Here is a 22,421-nt window from a genome sequence, read left to right as displayed (position 1 = left end):
GGCACTGGGGATACCACAGTGAATGGGAGACAAACTTCCTGCCCTCCGGAGCTATATTCTAGTGATGGTACTGATGTAGCTTCCCACCAGCCATTTATGAGCATGCCTGGCTCATTCCCTCACCAGCATGATGATCAGTTTATGAGTAAACCTTGAGTAACCGGTAGCCTAAAAGTGTTCTTTCAATTACTGGTTGAATTTGCTAGTTTTTGATTAACATACTTTCCCATATAGGTAGCAACCATCTCCATTTGTACATATAAATTTCATGCTCACGTCCATTTTTGTATGATGTTTGTCTCCTCTCACTGGGAAAAGTTTTTCATATATTCTAGATGCCAACTTGCTGCTGCCATATTGTACAAATACTTTTCATCTGCACTCTGGATATTTGTGGTGCTAACTTTCATTCATTTGGCAAATCCTGAGCACCTACCAGTATGGGGGGGTGGAGAGGTGGACAGAAACAGACATGGTCCCCTTGGGGGAGACAAACCTGCTTCATGAGAGAATAAGACAAAGGACTAAGAGACGACACGCCCTTGCATGTCCCTGTTATGACTGAGGACATGAGTCTCAGGGACAACTCCTGAGAAGCAGAAGCTGAGACAGGGAAACATCCAGGGAGTGCTCTTCCTGGGCGTGAGGGGGCACCTACAGGGAGTGAGGGAGGCAGAAAGGGAAGGGAAAGGACTGGCAAGAGAATGTGCTCTCCTGTGAAGTCTCTCTCTGTCCTGGTCCTTGCTGGCATGCTGGCTCGGAAGCATAACCTTCACAGCAGAGATTCCTTCCTTGAAGTGGGGGTGGGTGGCCTTTTGTGAACCCTGCCACCAAGTCAGACACTGGTTATGAGATGTTTCTGGAGGGTGGGGAATGTGGCCTCCCAGGTAGGTAGCTCCCCAGAAGAGGCAACTGTGAGTGCCAGCAGTCAATGCTGTCGCAAGTTGGGGTGGGTGCAGGAGCCTGGCAAAGGGCATGTGGGTGCGGCCCTGTGGTGTGTCCCACACATGTCAGAGAAGCTGAAAGGCCAGTGTGGCATGAGGGGCGAGGGTGGGGGGCACCACGATCAGCCTTGTAGTTAGCAGAGATCAGTTTGGTTTCAGTGTGGAGAATGGACAGGGGAAGAGGGCAGAGAAGAATTGCACGGTCTGGTGAGTTTGGGGAGTGCAAAAGACACAATGCCCCACCTTGGGTCCCTTGGGACCATGATAAGCATGTCAAAGCCTCTGAGAAATCCTACAATACGGAAACTTGAGTAACTTTGCTCAGACCCACAATTCTCAAGAAATCACAGAGAAATCGATGAACAGAAGGGATATAGCATGACAATACAAAGGGTGAACTCCAATAGAGAGACAGAGGCCTGGACTACCGTAGTCCAGCACTTCTCTGCAGAGAAGTGGGTGTGTTGAAAGCATATTTAGGAATTAAAGACCACAGGACTTAAATTGAAGATTGGCTATGGAACAAGAGGGAGGGAAATGTCAAGAACGACTTGTACGTTTCTAATTTGAACATCTGGATGGTGACACATCACTCTTGGAGAAAGATGGGGTCTGTGATTGAGTAACGCGGGAGAGGACCATGCATTTGAAAATAGATGTTACGCTCAATATTTTAACTTAGTAAATGCCAGCAAAACGTGGGGCATGGGCAGACCCCCTGATGAAAGACTTGGGTTCTCAATCCAGCTCCACCAACACGCAAATCTATAACCCTGAGAAGATCCCTTCACCCCACTGAGCCTCAGTTTCCCCACCTGAAATATGGAGATGATAAATCCTATTCTAACTACCTCATACGACTACCATTTGATCAAATAAAGTAATAGAAATAAAAATACATCCTAAATAGTAGAATGCAACCTAAACACAAGAGTGGTGTTAAGATTATGGCTAGCCCTGTCTTTAGAGGTCACTTCAGCCATAACACCCCAAGGACTCAAGTCAGAACAAGACACGATGTCAACAGACCCAGAGACATAAATCTAGGAGGTGGCTACGTTATAAAGCTAATTACAGAGATTTACGTGGAATCATCCCAATATGTTTTCAGGCAAGGAATTTTTTTTTTGTCCGTTATTAATGTCTCTCCCTCTCCTCACTCTCACTCAACCAGGGCTTTCAACCAGGGGCACCCCCACCCCACCAAAACCTGCTCTCAAGGTACCACCCACTGAGTGGCATTAAAGAGATAGCGCCAGGAAAACCTGACACGCGATCTTCCCAAGGATGCTTACCCAGCTCGCCCGCAGCACAGAAGCAAATCCTCTGACAGAGGCCGGAATCTGAACGGTGGGATTGGGGTCCAGGCAGCATACTCACAGAGGTACTGAGAGCGCAGTAAGCAGGTCACAAAGGACAAATGCTGGAGAAGTCCTCTGACCCCGCACACCTAGAGCAGTCAGGTTCATAGCGACAGAAAGTAGAAGAGTGACTGTCAGGGGTGAGGCGGGGATTGGAGAAGGGATGGGGATGGGGGGGCATGGAGAGCGGGAGAGAATGGAATAATGGAGAGTCAGTGTTTAATGGGTTCAGAGTTTCAGCTGTGCAAGGTGGAAAGCGGTCTGGAGATGGATCGTGGTGATGGTTGCCCAATAATGTGGATGTACTTAATACTTGGAGCTGTGCACTTAGAAACGGTTAGGATGGTGAATTTTGCGTCCTATTTTACCATAATAATAATAATAACAACGTGTAGAGGAGGTTCAAAGTCACATCCTTATACATTTGTCAAACCCATAGAATGTACAACAGTAAGAGAGAAGCCTCATGTAAACTACTATGGTGATGAGGTGCCCATGCAGGTGTCTCGGTTGTAACAAAGGTAGCACTCTGGTGCCAGACAGTGGGGGAGGCCGTGCAGGGGCAGGAGGTTTATGGGAACTCTCTATCTTCTGCTCAATTTTGCTGTGAATCTAAAACTGCTTTAAACAATAAAAGTATTTTTAATAATAATAATAATAAAGTGGTACCTAGATGGTTTGTAGCGCTTACCCTGTACTCAAGCAATCATTCCAGAAAGGGACTCCACACGCACGCACACGCACGTCATGCCCATGCACGCATGCACGACCTTCCCACGCACGCACGCGCGTTACGCCCACGCACGCGCATCACGCCCATGCACGGATGCGCGTCGCACACGCGACACGCCTGTTGTGCACGTGCGCGCACGTCATGCGCGTGCACGCACGTCACGCCCACGCTTGCACGTCACGCCCACGCACGCACACACGTCATGCACGTGCGCACAGCCCTCCCTACCCTTCGCTCTCAGCTAGGCAAGTAGAACTGGTCCTAGTTGTTTGGGCTCGTTTGGGGTTCGCTCTGGAGCTTTTAATATCTAAAGGAATCTTTGTTCTCGCCATGGAGCCATTGCTCATCTCATTTAGCTCTTACGTAAGACATGCTTTGGATCTGATATGTGGGGGAAAAAAAACATTACCCATTTTACTCGTTTTGAATAAGCTAAAAATAACCATCCTCCCCATTTCCTGGAGCCAATAAAGACTGCTTGGAAAGAATAGAGGAAAGAAAGACACGGAATGTGAAAAAGAGCCGAGTCTGGGCATACAGAAACCTGGGTTCAAAGCCTGGCTCTGCCCCTCGTCTGTTGTGCGACCCAGACAAGTCACTCGGGCACCTCATCCACCAAATGAGAAGGTTGTGCCGGAACCTCTGGCCTTTGAGATGCCTGCGGCTCTGACATCCTGCTTTTCTGTGAAAAGTAAGACGGGGAGTTGAAGCATCTTACTTTGCTAGCCATCCAGGAGATGAGTCATTTTTATTATTAAGAAACTTTTCCAAATTAATTTTGACGTGGTCCTGTGTGGTAAGAAATAGCTAATGTCTTCTCTCCTCCCGTTCCTGTTTTAGTGTCTAGAAATAGTCATTCAGACTCACGGTCTCCCCTTTTCAACTCCTGCCACCCTCCCTGCCGTGCAGTTTCTGACTCCCCTATCCTTTGTAACTGATCCTGTCAAGGTCACCGTCACCTCTTGTGGTCGAATCAACAGGCATGTCCCAGTCCTTTTCCTACCTTGACTTCTTCTCAGGAACATTTCGCCATAGGTGACCATCTCTCTTTCTTGAGATACTCTCTTCCCTAGGGCTGAGAGGGAAAATGACTTTGCCCTCGCAGAGCCCTGAGTGCCAACGCCAGGATTTGTACCCATGATGTTACTGCCAAAGCCCCTGGGCCTCAATGCTGCAGGTACCATGTCAGCATTTTCGGTGATTTGCCTTCCCGCTGGGATCATTTTGCCACCACATTCTAAATTCTCCAGGTGATTCAGTCCTTCACTCATTCATCAATGACTTGTCAACAGCCAACTCTTTACCAGGCACCAGATGATGAGATGGGGGTATAGCCAGACCAGCATGACCCCCGCTCTCCCAGCATTTATAATTCGGTAGAAGAGTCAGGCATTAAACAGGTAAGTACAAGATACATGTATAAATACAAACATGATGAGTTCTTGGAATGAAAGTGCCAGATGCTATGAGAGATGAGAACAAGGAGGACAGACAGGATGTGGGCAAATGCCACTTTGGAGAGAGTGACAATGACAGGAGAAGGAGCTGGCAGAAAGGATAGAGAGGGTGGGAGCTCACTGGGCAGCGGAGACAGCACACCCCTATTGGGGCCTGGTGGGGGTGGCATCTTGAAAGGGGTACCTGGGGGACTAGGCCTTGTCATTACCAACAGCCTCCTGCTTTTACTTAGATGGAGCTTTTGGAGTGTCTTGGGGAAGCCAATGAAGATTCTGGAGGAACTAAGCCCCTCCCATGCCTCCCCCGGCCCCCCATGAACACCACCCCTGGGGCCAGATCCAGAGGAGGCCACGGCTGGACCATTTCAGGGCCTACAAGGGGCCAGAGTGAGTGAGAGAGCAGAGCAATGGGCAGAGGGGGTCAGGCAGGGTCGGCTCCCACAAGGCCTTGGGGGACACCCTGAGGAGGCCTCCAGCTTAGGCTGCAGGAAAAACACTCTGATGATCCGTGGAGACTTGGCAGGGTGGGCAGGGAGTCAGGGGGGGGCATAAGGGTAGCTTATGCTGACCCTGCTTATTTCCAGCAGGCGTAGAATCAGAAATATTTTGCCATAGCCGAGGTAATAAAACTGTTTCTCTCAGCTTCCTTGTGGAGGGCAAGCACTCGTATCATTACGAAGCCCTCAGAGCCCTCGGAGGTGACCTGGTCCCCTTCCTCCGCGCACAGATGAGGAACCCGAGGCTGGCGAGCTGTAGGGACTCCCTGGCAGGCTCATGCGACCAGTAAGCGGCACAGGTAGAACTGAAACTTTGTCTGCCTGGCTCCAAAGCCCCTCACCTTGTCCATGAGGCACCTTGAGATGCCACCTGGACCAGCCCACTCTGTCTTGCAGGTGAGGAAATGGAGACTCAAGGGCTGGGACCTGATCCCCAGAGGCCTGGCCCTGCTGCTTCCCCTGCTCCAAGCTGCCTCCTTTTGGGGTGGCAGAAGAGAACGTGTCCCTAAAGAAAGGCCATAATCACGTGGCTGTGAACAAAGCAGTGTCCCTAACAGTGTCCCTGTGGTAGGGAGCAGTGCCGGGCCCCAGGGGAGGAGGAGAGCTGCCGCCCCGAGCAGCTGGTGTGGGAGCTGGAGCGGCTGCCTGCCACCCCCTCTCCCAGGAACATAAAACTCAGGAACGCGCGTTGGGCAGGAGCCCGTGGGAACAGTCCTGCGCTCCCCTCTCCAGGGGCCGCCGCAGCCACTGATTATGCTCCCAGCAAAATTCTGGCCCAACGACTCTGTCGTACAGAGAGCTGGCGCCGGGCGGGCTGCCACGAGGGGCTCACGGCAAGTCCGCCGGGTCCAGGGCCTGTACCTCTAACCCCACAGAGACCACGTCTCCCAGGGTCCACACTCTGACCCTGGAAATCTGGAGCTAGTTAAGGGAATTTGGACAGATGTTGCTCTTTCCAGTTTCCTGTGGAAATTCAGCAAAACCAGGAGGCATCTCACTCAGGGGAGGAGATGAGATATGGGAGGAAAACTGAAGAAGTAAACACATGAGGCATTTGTTTGCAAAGCAGTTGTCCCTTTATGGCTCGGGGCTGGTCAGAAGGACGGTCTCCTCCAGCAGAGGCACTTGACAGCAAAGCAGGACCCTGGCCAGCCAGGGTGTCCACAGCGGTGAGCCCGGCCTACACACACTTGGTGCTTGCACACTCCTGAGCCCTTGCACAAGCTGTCCCTGTGTTCGCAATGCCCTTCCTTACCTTCTCTTTCTAGAGAACCTCCCAACCCTCATGGGCCAACCGGGGTTCCCTGCCTCCCACCTTTCCAGGCCACAGTGGTGGCTGCTCCTCTGGGTTCACCCTTCACCCTGGGAACAGTTTCACAGGGATCTTGTTACCGTGGGCTTGGAAGGCAGTTTGTTGTTACATCTGTCTCCCCTGCGAGCCTTCAAGCCTTTGGCAGGTGTTCTACCTAATCAGCCTGTACAGAAGACCCCTGTAAATCTTGGAGGACAGACGGGGTGGGGAGAGAGAAATGGAAGGAGGGAAGGAAAGACGTAGGAAGAAGAAAGGAGGAAATAGGGATTTCTTCAGGATATTTGCAAACCCCTAATGCTTCCTGATTGACTTGAGCCAACACCTGCCTCTCAGAATTAACATGCCTCCAGAAAATTCCACCATTAGGCTAGAATAAGACTGACCTGAGCACCACAAATAATAGTGGTGTAAAGGAGATAGGAGATCATTTCTCACTCACAGGAAAGTCATACTGAGTATGGAGAGGCTGCTCTTCGAAGTCATCACAGGCCCAAGCTCCTCAGTTCCATTGCTCTGCCATTCCACGGATGTTGTACGCATACTGGTGGTCCAAGATGGCCCACCACCACATCCCCAGTCACGGGAGGGGCAAAGGGCAAGGGAAAGTACACTCCTCCCTTGCAAGGCGTGACTGGATTTTGGGTGCATCAGTCCCCTCACTGCCTAGGGCCATGCCTAGTACAAGGCAGGCTGGGATTTGTGGTCTAGTGCTGAGCATCTGTATGCCAAGGTGAAAGTTCCATTTTAGTGTAAGAGAGGGGAAATGGATTTTGGAAACAACCAGAAATCTTTCCAAAATAACAACTGACAAAGGTTTTATTATTTATTTATTTATTTATTTTTTAAGTTTATTCATTTTTGAGAGAGAGAGAGCGTGAGCAGGGGCGGGGCAGAGAGAGAGAGGGAGACACAAAATCCAAAGCAGGCTTCAGGCTCTGAGCTGTCAGCACAGACCCCGACTCAGGATCCCGACTCAGGGCTCGAAGTCACAAACCACGAGATCATGACCTGAGCCAAAGTCAGATGCTTAACCGACTGAGCCACCCCAGAGCGCCCCCCCCCCCACTCCTTTTTAAAAACATATTTCAAAGCCACGGTATTTTCATGATATATTTGTCCATCTCAACAAACCTGTGAAGAAATTGAGGCTCAGGGGTGGAAACACCTTTGGGTGAAGGCACTATGAGTAGTGAAGGAATGGAACAAAAACCTGAATACGTGGTCTAAGTTGGTATTTCAGTTTAAAACCTCTCAAATACTAAAAAGAGGAGAAAGAAGCTATAACTGGGCAGCTCTTTATAGGGAGAAGATCTGGGGATCTGAGGTGAACCCCAGCTCAGTGTATCTGATATTATAGGTCTGTCCCCACAGCTACCTTAATTGAGGCTAATGTCCAGAACAAATAGATGAGTGGTCATCCTCCCCCAAGCTGGTCAAACTGTACCCGGAATGCTGTGTTCTGGAAGCCAGCCCTTAACAGGAACACCAAGAAACAGACGTCTGGAGGTGACATAGGCTGGGGTCTGGACACCCTGTCCCGTGAAGAAAGAATCACAGCTAAACACCATGGAGAAGGGCAAAATCTGGGGTATGTAACTCCTTATCTTCCCATCTCTGTCACAGTGAGGGCTAAGTGATCTCATCTGGGTGGCTCTGAGGAGCAGGACAAGGGCCAGTGGTTGTAAGTCACTGGGAGGCAGAGCCACTAGCGCAAAGAAAAGGAGGTAAAGAGAGTGGAGTAATGACGCAGGTGTGGCCGGTGTGGCAGGTGGGGAGGCCTTGCTGTCAGAGGGCTCTCAAGCAGGGATGGAGATGCTGCAGAAAGGACTCTTCTAAGGCAGAAGTGTTTACCTGGAAGCTCCTGAGGGCACGTGCAGTCCGGTGTGTGTGTGCCCGGCAACGGCATGTGTGTGCACGTGTGTGCTTCCCTGTGTACAGGGGCCATCGCTTCCTTGAGATTCTCCGAGGCGTCCGTGACCCGAGCAGGATTCCGTGGACTGGACCACCGGGCACCTCCAGGGCCCCTGGCCACTCTAAGATCCCCTGGCCCCAAGCTAGGAGCACAGACATCCCCAGTGAGGAGCGATAAGGAAGAATTCAGTGGCCTCAGGAAAGGGGGGCTGTCTGGGACTGAAGATGGCACTACGAGTATGCCCCTGGGAGATGCCACGAAGTCTGACTATACAAGCCTCACTTGGCAAGCTTGGAGCAGACGTTCCTCCCCCTCCTAAGGCTGGAGTGGCCCAGCACCCCACTGCAAAGAATCCAGTGATCCTACATTTGTCACACACTAGGTGGGGAGACTGACACAAGGACCAGCCACATCAGTTGTGGGGCTCAGTGCCAAATGAAAATTGCAGCTCCCTCTTTCAAAAAGTATTAAGAATTTCATGATGGTAACAGTAGAGCATTAAACCAAGTGGGGGGCCCTTCAGTTGGGGGGGTGGGTAGTGAACAAGTCAAACGCCCAAGAAGCTGGCCTGATCAGATCAGAGACAGTCCAACAATGAGTTAGAAGCTCAACTCAGTCTAAAGCTCAGGCCTCCTGAGCCCCACCCCATCCCTAGTCCTCTTTTCATCACATCCCACCCCCTCACCCTCACCCTCTGAGCTTGGCTGCCTCTGGAGATCTAGCTACAGCCAGGCCGTGTGGTACCAGGGGAGGGAAGAGTGGTGAGGGCCTCATGGGCTCCTCATACCCTGAGGTCTCTGGTCCTATCATGTTGGGCAAGTGAGGCCTGACCTTTCCCGGGCCTGAAAGTTCCTCCGGGTCTGTGGGCTCGGCCCACCTGAGCAGTCCCATGCCACGCTCAGCTGATGGTGCAGGGGTGGGAGACAGTGCCAAGGAGGGGGAAGGCGGCCCCAAAGACAAGCTCTGGAAACCTCACAAGTTCACACCTGCTCTGTCCGGGACCGCCGGCAGCAGTTGGGGCCAGGTCATTCTTTCCACGAACCAACAGAGCTTGGGGAGTGGTTGAACACTGTTGTGGTCATATTTGCTTTTAGAAAGACTTTGCTGCCAAGTGGGGAGGAGAAATTGAGATAGCAGGTCTGCAAAGGAGGCCACTTAATGGTCTATTCCATGGATCAGGGAAGAGAGGCTATGGGGTTTGAACTGAGACAATAGAAATGGGAAGGAGGGAGAAGACTGGCTTGGGAGACGGTGGGTAGGACTGAGAGCCTTTCAGTACCCCTTGGATGTGGGGAGTGAGTCTGGAGGTGACCCCAGCTTTCTGGCTTACGTGGCTGAATAAATGGTACTGCTGTTCAGTGAGAGAGGTGTAGCAGGACACTTGGTTCCAACTGGCTGACCTTGGTTACAATCAAACTGACCTTTACCAAAAGGAAAAAGGGAGCACACTGGCTCATAAGACTGAACAGTGTGAGATTAGAGTTCACTCACTCACTTCATTCACAGCAAGATCCAGGACCTCAAACCACATCATCAGTATATTCTCCCTCCTTCTCTTGGCTCAGGTACTCTGTGCTGACTGTCCTTGATGACTCCTCTTGCATTGTCACAGGATGGCCAGCAGCCTCATGGTCACAAGATGGCTGCCGACACCTCTCTGAGCTATATCCTTCTAGGTTTAAATCAAATAGAAGTAAACAAGAGCTTGTGTCTGAGCATTTCCACGAAAGTTCTGAGATTCACTCTGTCTGAGCATCTCCACGAAAGTTCTGAGATTCACTCTGGTCAGACCGGCTTAGATCACACGCTGACCCTTGAGCCGGTAGTTGTGCTCACTGACTTGGACCTCACACGTGAGCTCTCCTGGAACCATGTGGACTACAGAGACTAAGAGGGGAAGGGGCAGATCCCAAAGAAACACGTTGGCTCTTGCCAGAGTGAAGGGAAACGTGCCAAGGAGACAAACCACATCTTCCAGCTTTGTGGATGAGTGTGGGCTGGAATGAGTTGTGCAGCAGCGTTGGCACAACCACGGGGAAGTGCTCGGCAGGCGGAAGGGTGGGGGAAGACCCAGAGTGCAGGCAGTGAGAGATAGGCTTCAGAGCGCAGGTAGCGCTGTGGACTTTGGAGCCATTCTGGACCCCCTGCCTCAGGAACAGCAAGTCCGGCCTGTCGCGAAGGTCTCTCCGTCCCTTAGCGCTTCGGGATTTGGCGGCGGAGCGGTGGCTGCTGTCCTGCACCAGCTCCATCTGACAAGACTAGGTGGCTTTGTACCGTCCTCTCCCTTGGTTGATATCAGGACGTGAATATGTTTGACGGTGACGTGAGCCACTGATGCTGCAAAGGAACAAGATGCATGCCAGGCCTCGGTGCCAGGGCATGATGTGAGACAGCCAGGGTCCTTCGGGGCTGATGAGCGTGCACAGGGGATCACAGGCTGACCCCTCACTAGGAGTCAGAGGTGACTCCTCTTGCCTGCCTCTCTCTCTCTCTCTCTCTCTCTCTCTCTCTTTTTTAAATGTTTTTTTATTTGGGAGAGAGGGGGTGAGTGGGGGAGGGGCAGAAAGAGAGGGACACAGAGGATCTGAAGCAGGCTCTGAGCTGTCAGCAGAGAGCCCGATGCAGGGCTCGAACTCATGAACAGTGAGATCATGACCTGAGCCAAAGTAGGAAGCTTAGCCGACTGAGCCACCCAGGCGCCTCCCCTCTTGCCTCTCTTCAGCTGGTGGGTCTTTTGCTCTTGTCCTTTCTCCTCTTCCTTGAATGAAGACGAAGGGAATACTTAGTGGGAGGTGGGGGGGTAGTGAGACAGCCATCTTGCAACCACAGTGTGACAGGAATGTGCTAAGCATGGCCGTGTGGAAAGACGGAATGAGCCTCCCCCCTAACAGTACCATGAAGCCTCCCTATCAGCCCCAAAATGCCTAATGCTAGGCATCCTCTCACATAAGAAAAATAAAGCCTTGAATTTTATTAAGCCACTGTTTTTCAGGTTTCTGACACTTGCAGCTGAATACAAGTAAGTCCTAACTGGATAGACCCAGGTAACAGTCAGCATTAAAGCCAGGCCTGTGTTTGAGGTCTTCCAGGGAGAACATGCAGGGTCACAAGAGGATCCCATGGGATCCCAGGAAATGTGGCTCAAGGATGTTGGAGAGGAAGTCTGGAGTGGATGGGGAGCTAAGAAATGTGGTGCAGTGGCCAGAGCCACAAGAGGAGACAATTCCAACAGGAGGCAGGGACGGAGCAGGCCAAATGTAGTGGTGAGATGCAGGGACACGGGGAAGAAACTTTGCAAGGGATTTAGTATATGAGAGGCCCTTGACCTGTCAGGAGAGGTTCAGTGCAGGGTTGGGGACAGAAGCGAAACCACACAGCGTGATAGACTCCCAGGCTTTGGGCAGCTCACTCATGGGGGAGGGGCACTCGTGGAAGGACGATGCAATGGGAGGAAGCGGCCCCTGGGCCAGCTGCTGTCTTGTCCTCACTGCAAAGACCATTTCCCCTCTTTCATCCAGGATGAAGTCTAAACTCTTCAGCCTGGCGTCCAACCCCACCAAGATGTGGACCCAGTCAGGACCTGGCTCACCTTCCCAGCCTCCCTCCCCCACATTCCAGCAACACTGCTCCCCACCGTTCCTGGCCCTGCCGCCCCCTCCTTGGACCACCCTCCCCTCCCAACCGATGGCCTGCTCAGCCTTTCAAGATGGCACAGGTTGCAGCCTTCTATGATGAAGATGAGATCATTTCCTTTTTTGGGCTCCTCCCATCCCTCTGTGTCCACCTTGAAACATGACTGCCCGAGTCCAAGCAGGGTTTGCTCACTGGGGTAGGGACAGTGTCTGGTTGTCTGGCACATGTAGGGGCCAGTAGTCTTGGCCTTGGCGAGTCGTCCTGGGCCGGTGACAGTACGCCTTCCATGAAGCTCCCAGGGCAAGGGGAACATGCGAGCATCCTCAGGTCCACATCTGTCCCTTCCACTCCCACATCGCTGGCTTCTGAGAGCTCCAGAAGGGAGCAGAGCAATCAGCAGAGAAGCGCAAGGGCTTTCTTCCCTTCTCCTCTCTGGAGACTTTCCAGAGGGCAGCTGCATCCTTTCTCTTGTTTTAGAAGGAAAAGATGCGATTGTGACCAAATTTAGAAAACAACCAAAAATTAAAATAAAACACAACCCATATTTAAAATCCATTTTGACAGCTCCACCCCGCTAAAAGGAGCATCTCTTCTGAGCAACGTGGGTGAGGGCTCAGCAGCAGAAGTGACAGCACGGCAGGCTGTGATGTCACCAGCTTGGAGGTCGCTGGGGAGAGGGGGTTCTTCCCACCAGAGATGGACAGGCCTGTCCCACCAGCACAGGGGTGGGATGATGAGAGCCCAGGGGGAGGTGGGGCTGGCATGGGGCAGATGCACACAAATTCAAGGAAGCAGCTTCTTGTTCTTGCCAATAGCTGGGGAGGAAGGATGCTTCTGGAAACTACCTCAGAGACCAACCACAGTGGATGGGCCCCTCCTTAGCACAGTGCTACTTTTAGCACATTGTTCTGCTGTGTTTTGTGAGGAACAGAGGGAAACCCAGGGAACCAAACAGTGTCACTCACCTCATACAATAAACATAGCAACCAGGTACTGGGTGAGTGCTACATGCCAGGAGCTGAGCTAGGTGGTTGGTCGTTTTGATTTTGATGTTGATGTTGTTGTTGTCGTTTTTAATATCGTTGCCAGGAATTCTACATGAGTTATGTTGCCTCCGAGTGATTGTTATAAGGGGGAAAAAGGTCTTCGTGAGACAGAATGAAGGAGATGAATTTATCAGGAACAACCGTAAAGGCTTCTTTTGCAGGTATGGCATTCAACAGGCAGTTTTAGTAAGTTGTCAGGAAAGCTACTGTGTCTTCTGGATATATTAATAAAGATAAAGAGGCCAGATGAAGGGAGGTGATATCTTGATGAACTCCATCCCTATCAGTCCCAATGAGACCTGTAATCTCTGAGTCTCAGTTTCTTCCCCTATAAATTAGACCTAGAAAATATCTCCTTCGAAGGGTTGTTGTGAAGAATAAACAAAGTCATGCATGAAAAGCAACCGGTGCAATGTCTTGCAAGCAGTGCACACTTTTTTTTTTTTTAATAAAGCGCAATGATCATAACTGTAATTATAAACATTGGCATTCAAAAATGGAGTTCAGGTTTTCTCCCAGAAGCGGGAAGAATCTGGAGATGCATCTTGTCTTCACACATCTGAATCCTTGGTACAGGCAAGAGGAAGGAGACTAGCTGTGCTTTTCTCCAGAGGACAGAACCAGGTTCACATGACAAAAGCTAATTTTGAGCCAATTCCACCCAAACAAATGGAATGGTGGGGACAAAGAAAGACTGGAAGGAAAAACTTCCAAATGGTGCCATCTCTGGGCAGCCAGAAGTTAGCTGATTTCTTTATATTCTTGCATAGTTTCTAAATTATCAGCTAAGCATATATCTTCCTAATAATCTGGAAAAAGTAAAGTGTTATGGAGGAGGGGGGAGACAATCTATGTCAAGAATGTGATAGTAGGAGGGGCACCTGGGTGGCTCAGTTGGTTAAGCATCTGACTTCGGCTCAGGTCATGATCTCGCAGTTTGTGAATTTGAGCACCACATCAGGCTCTGTGCTGACAGCTCAGAGCCTGGAGCCTGCTTCAGATTCTGTCTGTCTGTCTGTCTCTCTCTGCCCCTCCCCTGCTCATTCTCCATCTCTCTCTCTCTCTCCCTCTCTCTCAAAAATAAATACACATTAAAAATTTTTTAAAAAGATATGATGGTAGGGGTGCCTGGGTGGCTCGGTCGGTTGAGTGTCCGACTTCGGCTCAGGTCATGATCTCACTGCCCGTGAGTTCGAGCCCCGCGTCGGGCTCTGTGCTGACCGCTCAGAGCCTGGAGCCTGTTTCAGATTCTGTGTCTCCCTCTCTCTCTGCCCCTCCCCTGTTCATGCTCTGTCTCTCTCTGTCTCAAAAATAAATAAATGTTGAAAAAGATATGATGGTAGGAAAGAGAGTCTAGACTCCATTTGAGATTCTACCAAATATGAGTCTCATTTCCAGGCCTCAAAAAAACTGAAATCCATTCACCATCAGAGTGTGGCAGGGTTGAGCCTTCCCTCAACTTGAAATTAAGGAAACAGCCTGAGTTAAATCTAAAAGACAGGAGAGCAAGGGTGGGTGATGAGACAGACCTTGGAACGGGCACCAGCTGATGTGGGTTCTGGTCCCAGCCTCATCTCCCCTCTCTGTGTGATGCAGGGTAAGCCCCTTCCCTCCCTGGACCTCGGGGTTCTCATCTACAATTTCAAGGGCTCGGACACAATGGGTTCTAAGCTGTTTTCCAGCTCAGAATTGGCAGCTGAAAGCCATAGGCTCTTGGCCATACTTTCTCAAAGTCTCCATGGCCCAATGGACCTCAGAAAGTCTTTCAACCCCACTGTTCTACCCCTGCCTTTAATAAAGCCACATCTGGAGTGTATCTCCTCTGTTCCCTGTTTTGTACAGTTCTTCACAGCTGGATCCCCATAAATCAATTTGTTCTGCAGACAAGTTCCCAGAACTGTCCAGAATCTTACCCAGAAAGGGCAGTTTTATTTCCCTTCAGCTTCTGGTTCCAAAAGGAGTTTCCTAAGCCCATTCCATGTCAGGACAGGCTCCCCAGGTCTTTCCAACCCCATGGCCAGCTGGGGTTTTGCAGAGTAGCCCAGACCCACGCTCCCCTCCCCTACCTGTGGGTGCAGAGGATGAACCAGCCTGGGAGCCCGCTTCCTGGCCCCTCTTAGGATGCGGTGCCCCCACCGTACAGTGAAAAGACTGGACTAAAATGACCCCCCAAGCCTCCTGCAGTTCTTGAGTTCAAAGTTTTCCCACAGATGAATAATGAGAAGAGATGAGTTGAAAAGTTAACTTCCCTATGGATGGAGGGGGAGGGAGACTGGGGAGCCTCTGAGGACTTCTTTTGCTCATTCGTTCAGCCACAAGGCAGCAAACAGCACAGAATCCAGGACTTTTACGAAGAGCAACTGTTATTCTTGGGCAGAGGTCTGAGATACTCCTTATTGTTTCTGACGGCTGGCCTGGTACCCAGCATGTCTTAGTACAAGCAACTCTCAATGTTTGGTCAGCAAATGGTCCCCGAGCACCTGTTCAGCTGGGTGCTTTATGCTCCCGGCTTTGTCCACCTCATCTCGTTTAATGCTCACGACCCCCTGAGAGGTACTGGCACTGCCTCTATTTTACAGAGGAGGACTTGTGGTTCAGAGGGGTTAGGTTACTTGCCCAAAGTCACAGAGCTGGCAAGTGACCAATCAGAATTTATATCCGGGTCTGTCCTTCTACAAATTCCAACCTCTTTTAAATCTAGCCAGCCAAATAAAGCCAAATCTAGGTCCCTAATTGTTTTCCTGCTAACAAGAGTTTGGACTGAGAATTCATTTGGGAGAATTTTTAAAGATAATCTTTCCCAAATGTACTTAGTTAGCAGAAGTACTTGTACTTTGCTTAAAAAGCTGAATAGTACTCAAGGTTTATAATAAAATCAGCAGTCTCCTGCCCCTCCCCACCCCCACCCCATCCAGATCTGGCTCCCAGGCTCAACATTTCAAGCTGTTTCTTCCAGTATTTGCCTCCGTATTTCAGATAACATAGCAGCCCTCCTTTCTCGTGATTTTTCTGTTTTAGATCATTATTATTGACTTCCTGTTATGGAAAATGAAGGTTGCCTTACACCATTTCTCCCAGTCTTGCTGCCATACACACAGACATGCATGCACAGCTCCACCCTGCCCCACAGCCCCTGATGTGATTTTATTGCCCTCAGAGCATCTGGGACAACCTAAGCTCGCCTAGACCTCTCTGCAGCAATGGTGAACAGAGTCTTGACCTTTGGTTAAATGGAGCAGATGTAATGCAAACGTTTATCTTCCCTACTCCCAGAACTCCAGTGGAAGCCACATCCCATCAGAATGGTTTGAAGAAATGAGGCTGGCTGGCCTGGAACAGAGAAGACTTGGACATATATCCTCTCTCCTTGAATCTTTGAGAGGCAAACACACTGGGTGGCCTCCCAGGGAGATCCAGAACAATAAGGGAACCTTCAGGGAGACAATTTCAGCTTCATAAGCCATTTGAGAAAAGAATGGCCTGAAAAGGGAGGAGCATCCCTCCCAGGGGCTGTGGACAAGCCAGTGTCTCTGACCACAGACTGGGGACGAGGAGCGAGTCCTGCATCAGGAGTGAGTTGAACATAGGACTTCTACAGTCCCTTCAAAGTCCATAACCCAGTAGTTTGCTTCCTTTTGTAACAGTTGGCAATTAGACTCCGGGGCTGAGTTGCAATCACTCTTGAGTTAATAACCAGAGCTGCCCAATAGACACACCCTTCTGGCAATTTCTTTTTGGGATACTGAAATAACTGTCTTAATTCTAATGAGCAATCACTTCCACTGACCCTTGCCTTGTAAAAGAAGGTTCAAGATGACTCACAGAGGAATCATGACATAGCAGATGTGACAAAACTCTCCGCCCCATGGGTTTCAAGAACTCTGAAGACAGAAACATGCTGGATGGAGTGATTGCAGCTGCCCTGCCCATAGACTGTGGGCCTCCCTGGCTCTGCAGCAAGAATCTCATGGTAGAGACTGCAGAAATACCTCCCAAACCCAGTTTTGCTGCCTTTGAAAGAGAGAGAGGGCAGGCTGTATGGACAAAAGGGATTGCACCCGGACAGCTGGCCATGAAAGAACCGGTCGGAACCTTCGGCCACTCTGCACTTGGGACAGTGTCCCCGGGTTTGTTCCCGGACTTGGCACCTTCAAAAGAAATGAGCTTGCCCAGAGACAGGAGTCCACCGTGACCTCCTGAACTTTCCAAGCAGGACAGACTCAGTAATTCTCACGCCATAAGTAACTGGCAGTGTGGCGTAACTGGACCAAGAGTGAAGGGGGCCCTGCGGGCAGGGGCTGTTGGGTGGGTCATCCCTCCTCTGGGGGAGGCAGAGGACAGAGCTCAGATAGCTGAGCTCAGATCCCAGCACTGCCACCTATTAGCTGTGTGGCCTTAGATGAATTCCCTACTCTCTGTGAGTCTCAGTGTCCTTACATTTGAAAGGGGCACAGGGAGGGGAGGACTAACACCTACCTCACTGGGTGTTTTGAGAATTAAATTAGATCATTTACATGAACTGTTTAGAGCACAGCCCACCTCATGGAATAATAATAATAATAATAATAATAATTATTATTATTATTATTAGCAGCAGCAGCAGCAGCAGCAGCAAACAGGAGACAGCAATCCTTACCCAGATGACTTTGTAGGATCAAACAAAATAATACCCTTGAGGGGCACCTGGGTGGCTCAGTTGGTTGAGCGACTTTGGCTCAGGTCATGATCTCGAGGTCCCTGAGTTCTAGCCCACATTGGGCTCCCTGCTGTCAGTATGGAGTCTGCTTCAGATCCTCTGTCTCCCTCTCTCTCTGCCCCGCCCCTACTTGTGCTCTCACTCTCTCAAAAATAAACAAACACTAAAAAAAAAATAATGCCCTTGAAAACAGAACTCTAAAGTTGTGTATAAGTATGAGAAATCTAGTGTGTAGTACATTAAACCTCACAAACATTAGGAGACTGAAGACGCCAGTATTTCCCACCCTGCTTGTTAAATAAACATTGTAGCTGTGGTACAACCAGCCATGTAGCAAGGTCTTTAGAACTTTTTATCAAGATTGGTAACTAATTTTATTTTATAATTTAACATAATATATTAAAGCCAATGTTTGAAGATACGACTTTTTTTAATAGAATACCAATTTAACACTTTAAGAAAAACACACCCAGACCAAATTTAGAACACAGGGGACCGGATGGAATGACGGAATGGCAAAGAAAGTGCCGTCCCTAACTTGCTGTGTGACCTCAGGCAAAACCCTTTCCCTGCCCGGCCTCAGTTCTGCCATTGGCTACCTTGGGCACGGAGTGACCTCTGGGCGCCTTCCAGGTCTGCGTCCCGTGGACCCATGAGTTGGAGGATTTTTAGACCAATAGACTCGGCCTCAAGTAAAGCTGTGGTATGTTTCCTGAACTGACAACACCATCTGGCGTGTGTGTGAGGGTAAGACACTAGTGACTGGCCAACCTGGAGCTTTCTGCCCTCTTTTCTTTTTCTCACTTGAACATCTGGCCACTCCAAATATGGCCCACAGACCAGCAGCCTTGGCATCATCCTGGAGCTCGTAAGAAATGTACAATGTCCAGGCCCAACCCGGACCTACCCAACATGAATCTACCTTTTACCAAGCTTCCAGGTGATCCTGTGCACATGCAAGTGTGAGAAGCACTGTTTTCACAGGCAGAAAGAAGGAAGCTAGTTAGTGCAGGCAATTTAAGTTGAACACATACTCAACCCTTAAAGAAATTTGGAATTGACTCACATACATAAAATAAATCCTTCCCAAATGATGTCTAAGGGGTTCATCATGTGATGAAGATTTTGTTTCTTGGGAATGTTTACAAGTTTTCAAAAAGGACCCTTCTTGAATGGTATAAGCAGGCATCCGATGACAAACATGGTGTCCCTGAACCTGATTTTCAAATGCGCCTGCACTGTCTGCATTGTTATTAAGGTAATAACTACACTGATGGGTATGTTTCCAGAAATTCAACATGAACTCGGCCACTCTGAGCTCCCAGCGGCCATCCTCAGGTTCTAGCCGCTTGGCCTCATCACAACACGGCAGCGGACTTCTTCAAAGCCGGCTAGAGAATTTCTCTAAGCGGGTGACCTCTAGGAGCTGAGGTCAGTCAGTCTTATAAGCACAAAGATCCAAATTCTGCCCACAAAGAGTGGGCTTAGAAGAAGACTCCAGGCCTCAGAAAAGACAGCAGCCCCAAAAGATCCTCGATTTCAGCCCATGAGCCCAGAGCAGAGAAGCCAGCTAAGTGATGCCCAGGCTAACGACCTACAGGGAAATGAGGGCTATTGTAAGCCACTGGGTTTGTGGTGGTTTGTTACACAACAATAGGAAACTAATACAGGTTTTGGTACTCAGAAGTGAGACAATGCTGTAACAGATATCTAGCATGGGGAGCAGCTTTGGAATTGAACAGTGGGAGAAGGCTGGAGGAATTTTGCAGAACATGGTAAGAAAGGCTAAATTTCCTTGAACAGACTGCTCATAGATATATGGATGTGGGGTACCTGGGTGGCTCAGTCGGTTAAGCGTCGGACTCCTGGTTTTGGCTCAGGTCATGATCTCATGGTTTGTCAGTTCAGGCCCTGCATTGGGCTCTGCAAAAACAGTGCAGAGCCGGCTTGGGATTCTCTCTCTCTCCCTGTCTCTGCCCCTCCCTCACTCCAGCTTTCTCTCCCTCAAAATAAATAAATTAATTAACTTAAAAAAGTCTGGATAAAGAGGGCACCTAGATGGCTCAGTGGGTTAAGCATCCACCTTCAACTCAGGTCACAATCTCAAGGTTGGTGGGTTTGAGCCCCGCATCAGGCTCTGTGCTGACAGCTCAGAGCCTGGAGCCTGCTTCAGATTCTGTGTCTCCCTCTCTCTCTCTCTCTCTCTGCACCCTCCCCGGCTCATGCTCTGTCTCTCTCTCTTAAAAATAAACATTAAAAAAAAATTTTTTTAATGGATGTTGAGGACACTGTTGGTGAAGGACTATAAGGATTGATTAGAAGAAAGTGAGGACCACGTTATTGGAAACAGGAGTGAGGGGACCCCTGTTATATGGTGGCAGAAAGCTTAGCAAAACTTCCTGCACTTACGTAGAATTTGAAGGGATGAACCTGTTATTTAGCTAAGATTTCCAGGCACTGCTGGGTGCTGCCTGGTCTCCTGCCATGCATAGGAGAACACAAGAGACAGATAGATAGTTACCCAAAAATGAAGTAGGACTAAATTATTTAGAAAATTCTCAGACTCTCCAGATGGCAAAAGATGGTAAAAATCAGGATGGTTGCTGAATGTGTATCACAGAGAAAAGGTTGAGTGTATGACTGCACCACCTTTTGTTAAAACCCCAGAGAAATCAAAAGGTCAGAATATTCAGTCACACCAACTGTGGGGCCCTTTCAAGAAATTATGGGTGTGGGCACCTCAAATGTCTTCACAGCTGAACCAGGGGCATCTAGGAAACTTGAAGTCATTATCCCCCAGGCATCTTAACAGGAGGCCAACAGAGAAGAGACGTTTTTAAAAAGATCTGTGGATGTGGCTTCTGTTTAGTGAAGTGAAAAGCAGTGAATTCATACAAGATGCTCAAAGTTCTTGAGAAAATCATTTTAGCAGAAATCCTGCCAGCTTGGACTGAAAAAGAGACAGAGTACAACATGAACGGAGACTCTTGGGCCCCTAAAACTCCACTGGAGGAAGCAGGTTGGTAAAACTATTCAGTTGCAATCATGTTACCTTTCATAAAAAAGGAAGGAGGACACAAAAAGGGGGAACTTCATGCCCAGAAGAAAGAGACAAGAGTCCCGAAGGTTCTTCCCAAGTCTCGAAAGTGAATCCAAAAAAGGCAAACATTTATGTGGCTAGATTTCAGAGTGTTATGGACCTGTGGCTCCTTCTGACCTTCACGTCCCCCTTTTTGAGACAGAAAGTCTGCAACCGTGATCACATGCTTTCCCACTGCTGTGTGCTGGCCATGTGAGGGCAGATAACCTGTCCCTTTGGCTTTGCAGGCCCATGGGTGGAGAGGAGCCATACCCTGGCCACAGCACATGCCAGAGGGCTCCCAGGAGCCCCATCTGGACCTGGACCCAACTTAGTTTTTGGATTTTCAGCTGGTGAGATTTAGATTCAGATGATGAAATTTTTGACTTTGAACTCCTACTGTAATGAGATGAGGCTCAGGAACCTGGGGTGGGGGTGAATGTATTTTTTATGTGGAGGGGGTATAAACTACTACGGGCCAGAGGGTGGGCTGTGGCAGGCAGAATGGGATGAGCCCCAAACATTGTGCCTTTTGGCGGACATGCTCTGTGTGGTCTCATCCCCTTGAGTGTGGGCAGGGGCTGGGAATATGATGGGATACAACTCTGCTGAAGACATTTTGTGGATGTAAATAATACCCTGGATCAGATGATTTCTGAGTTAAGAGATGGGAGATTATCCTGGGTCAACTTGACCTAATCAAGTGAGCTCTTAAAAGAGATAAGAATTAGCAATAGGCGCTCTCCTACTGGCCTTAAAGAAGCAAACTGTCATGTTGTGGAGAGGGCCACATGGCAGGGAGCGGAAAGTGGACTTTTAGAGCTGAGGCCTTTAATTCTGTGGCCCCAGGGAATTGGATTCAGCCAACAACCAGGGAGCTTAGAGGAAGACCCTAAGTCTCAGATGAGATCACAGCCAAGGTCGACACCTGGATTGCAGCCTTGGGAGACCCTGAGCAGAGAATCAAGTCGAGACATGCCCCAAATTTGACCTACAGAAACTGTAAGATAATATATTTAATGTTTTAAGCTGCTACAATGCAAAAGCTTCAAAGCAGTTATTAAAAATATATTCAAAGAATTTTTTAACACTATATTCAAAGAACTAAAAGAAAATGCGCTAACGATGGGTCAGTACAGAAGAAATCTCAACACAGAAATGATCGCTACAAAAAAGAACCAAATGGATATTCAGAGATGAGAAATATAATAACCAAAAAAACAAAACAAAACAAAACAAAACATAAACCCAGCAGCAGGTTTGAGATGGCAAAAGAAATCAAATGAACTTAAAGACAGATTATCAGACATTATCCAATTTCAAGAATAAAAGGGCAGAAAAAATATTTGAAGAGATAATGGCTAACATCTTCCCACACTGATTTTAAGAGCATTGCATTCCAAAGGCTGCAACAAACCCCAAGTCTGATAAACACGGGCTACATCTAGACGTATCTTAAACTGCTGAAAGACAAAGACAAAGAGAAAATCTTAAAAGCAGCAAGAGAAAAATGGCTTATCACAGACAGGTAACCAAATGATTACCAAATGACCTCTCATTCAAAACAAAGGCAACACTAGGGTGGTATAATCTGAAACTCACCACGATGAAGGGGGGGGATAAACCGTGTAAATGAGCATTCTATAGCCAACCAAACTATCTTCCAAAAAATTGAAGGTAGAATAGAAACATTCCCAAATAAATAAAAACTGAGCTTTTGTTGCTAACAGATCTAGCCTAGATGAAATACC

General features: G+C 49.1%; 1 long non-coding RNA gene across 2 annotated transcripts in view; it reads right to left on the bottom strand.

Annotated features, from left to right (window-relative positions):
• Positions 1–3,075, bottom strand: part of LOC122205212 — a 48,771-nt gene extending 45,696 nt beyond the window's left edge. For both annotated transcript variants that reach the window (XR_006195957.1, XR_006195958.1), the window contains exons 1-2: positions 2,997–3,075; positions 2,240–2,394 (exon numbers count right to left, since the gene is read on the bottom strand). This is a non-coding gene — a long non-coding RNA (uncharacterized LOC122205212). The remainder of the gene's footprint in view (positions 1–2,239; positions 2,395–2,996) is intronic.
• Positions 3,076–22,421: the final 19,346 nt, after the last annotated feature.

The sequence above is a fragment of the Panthera leo genome, chromosome D4, assembly GCF_018350215.1.
Source record: "Panthera leo isolate Ple1 chromosome D4, P.leo_Ple1_pat1.1, whole genome shotgun sequence".
NCBI lineage: Eukaryota > Metazoa > Chordata > Mammalia > Carnivora > Felidae > Panthera > Panthera leo.
The sequence above is the reverse complement of the archived record's forward strand: the minus strand, read 5'-3'. Positions and strand labels throughout refer to the sequence as shown.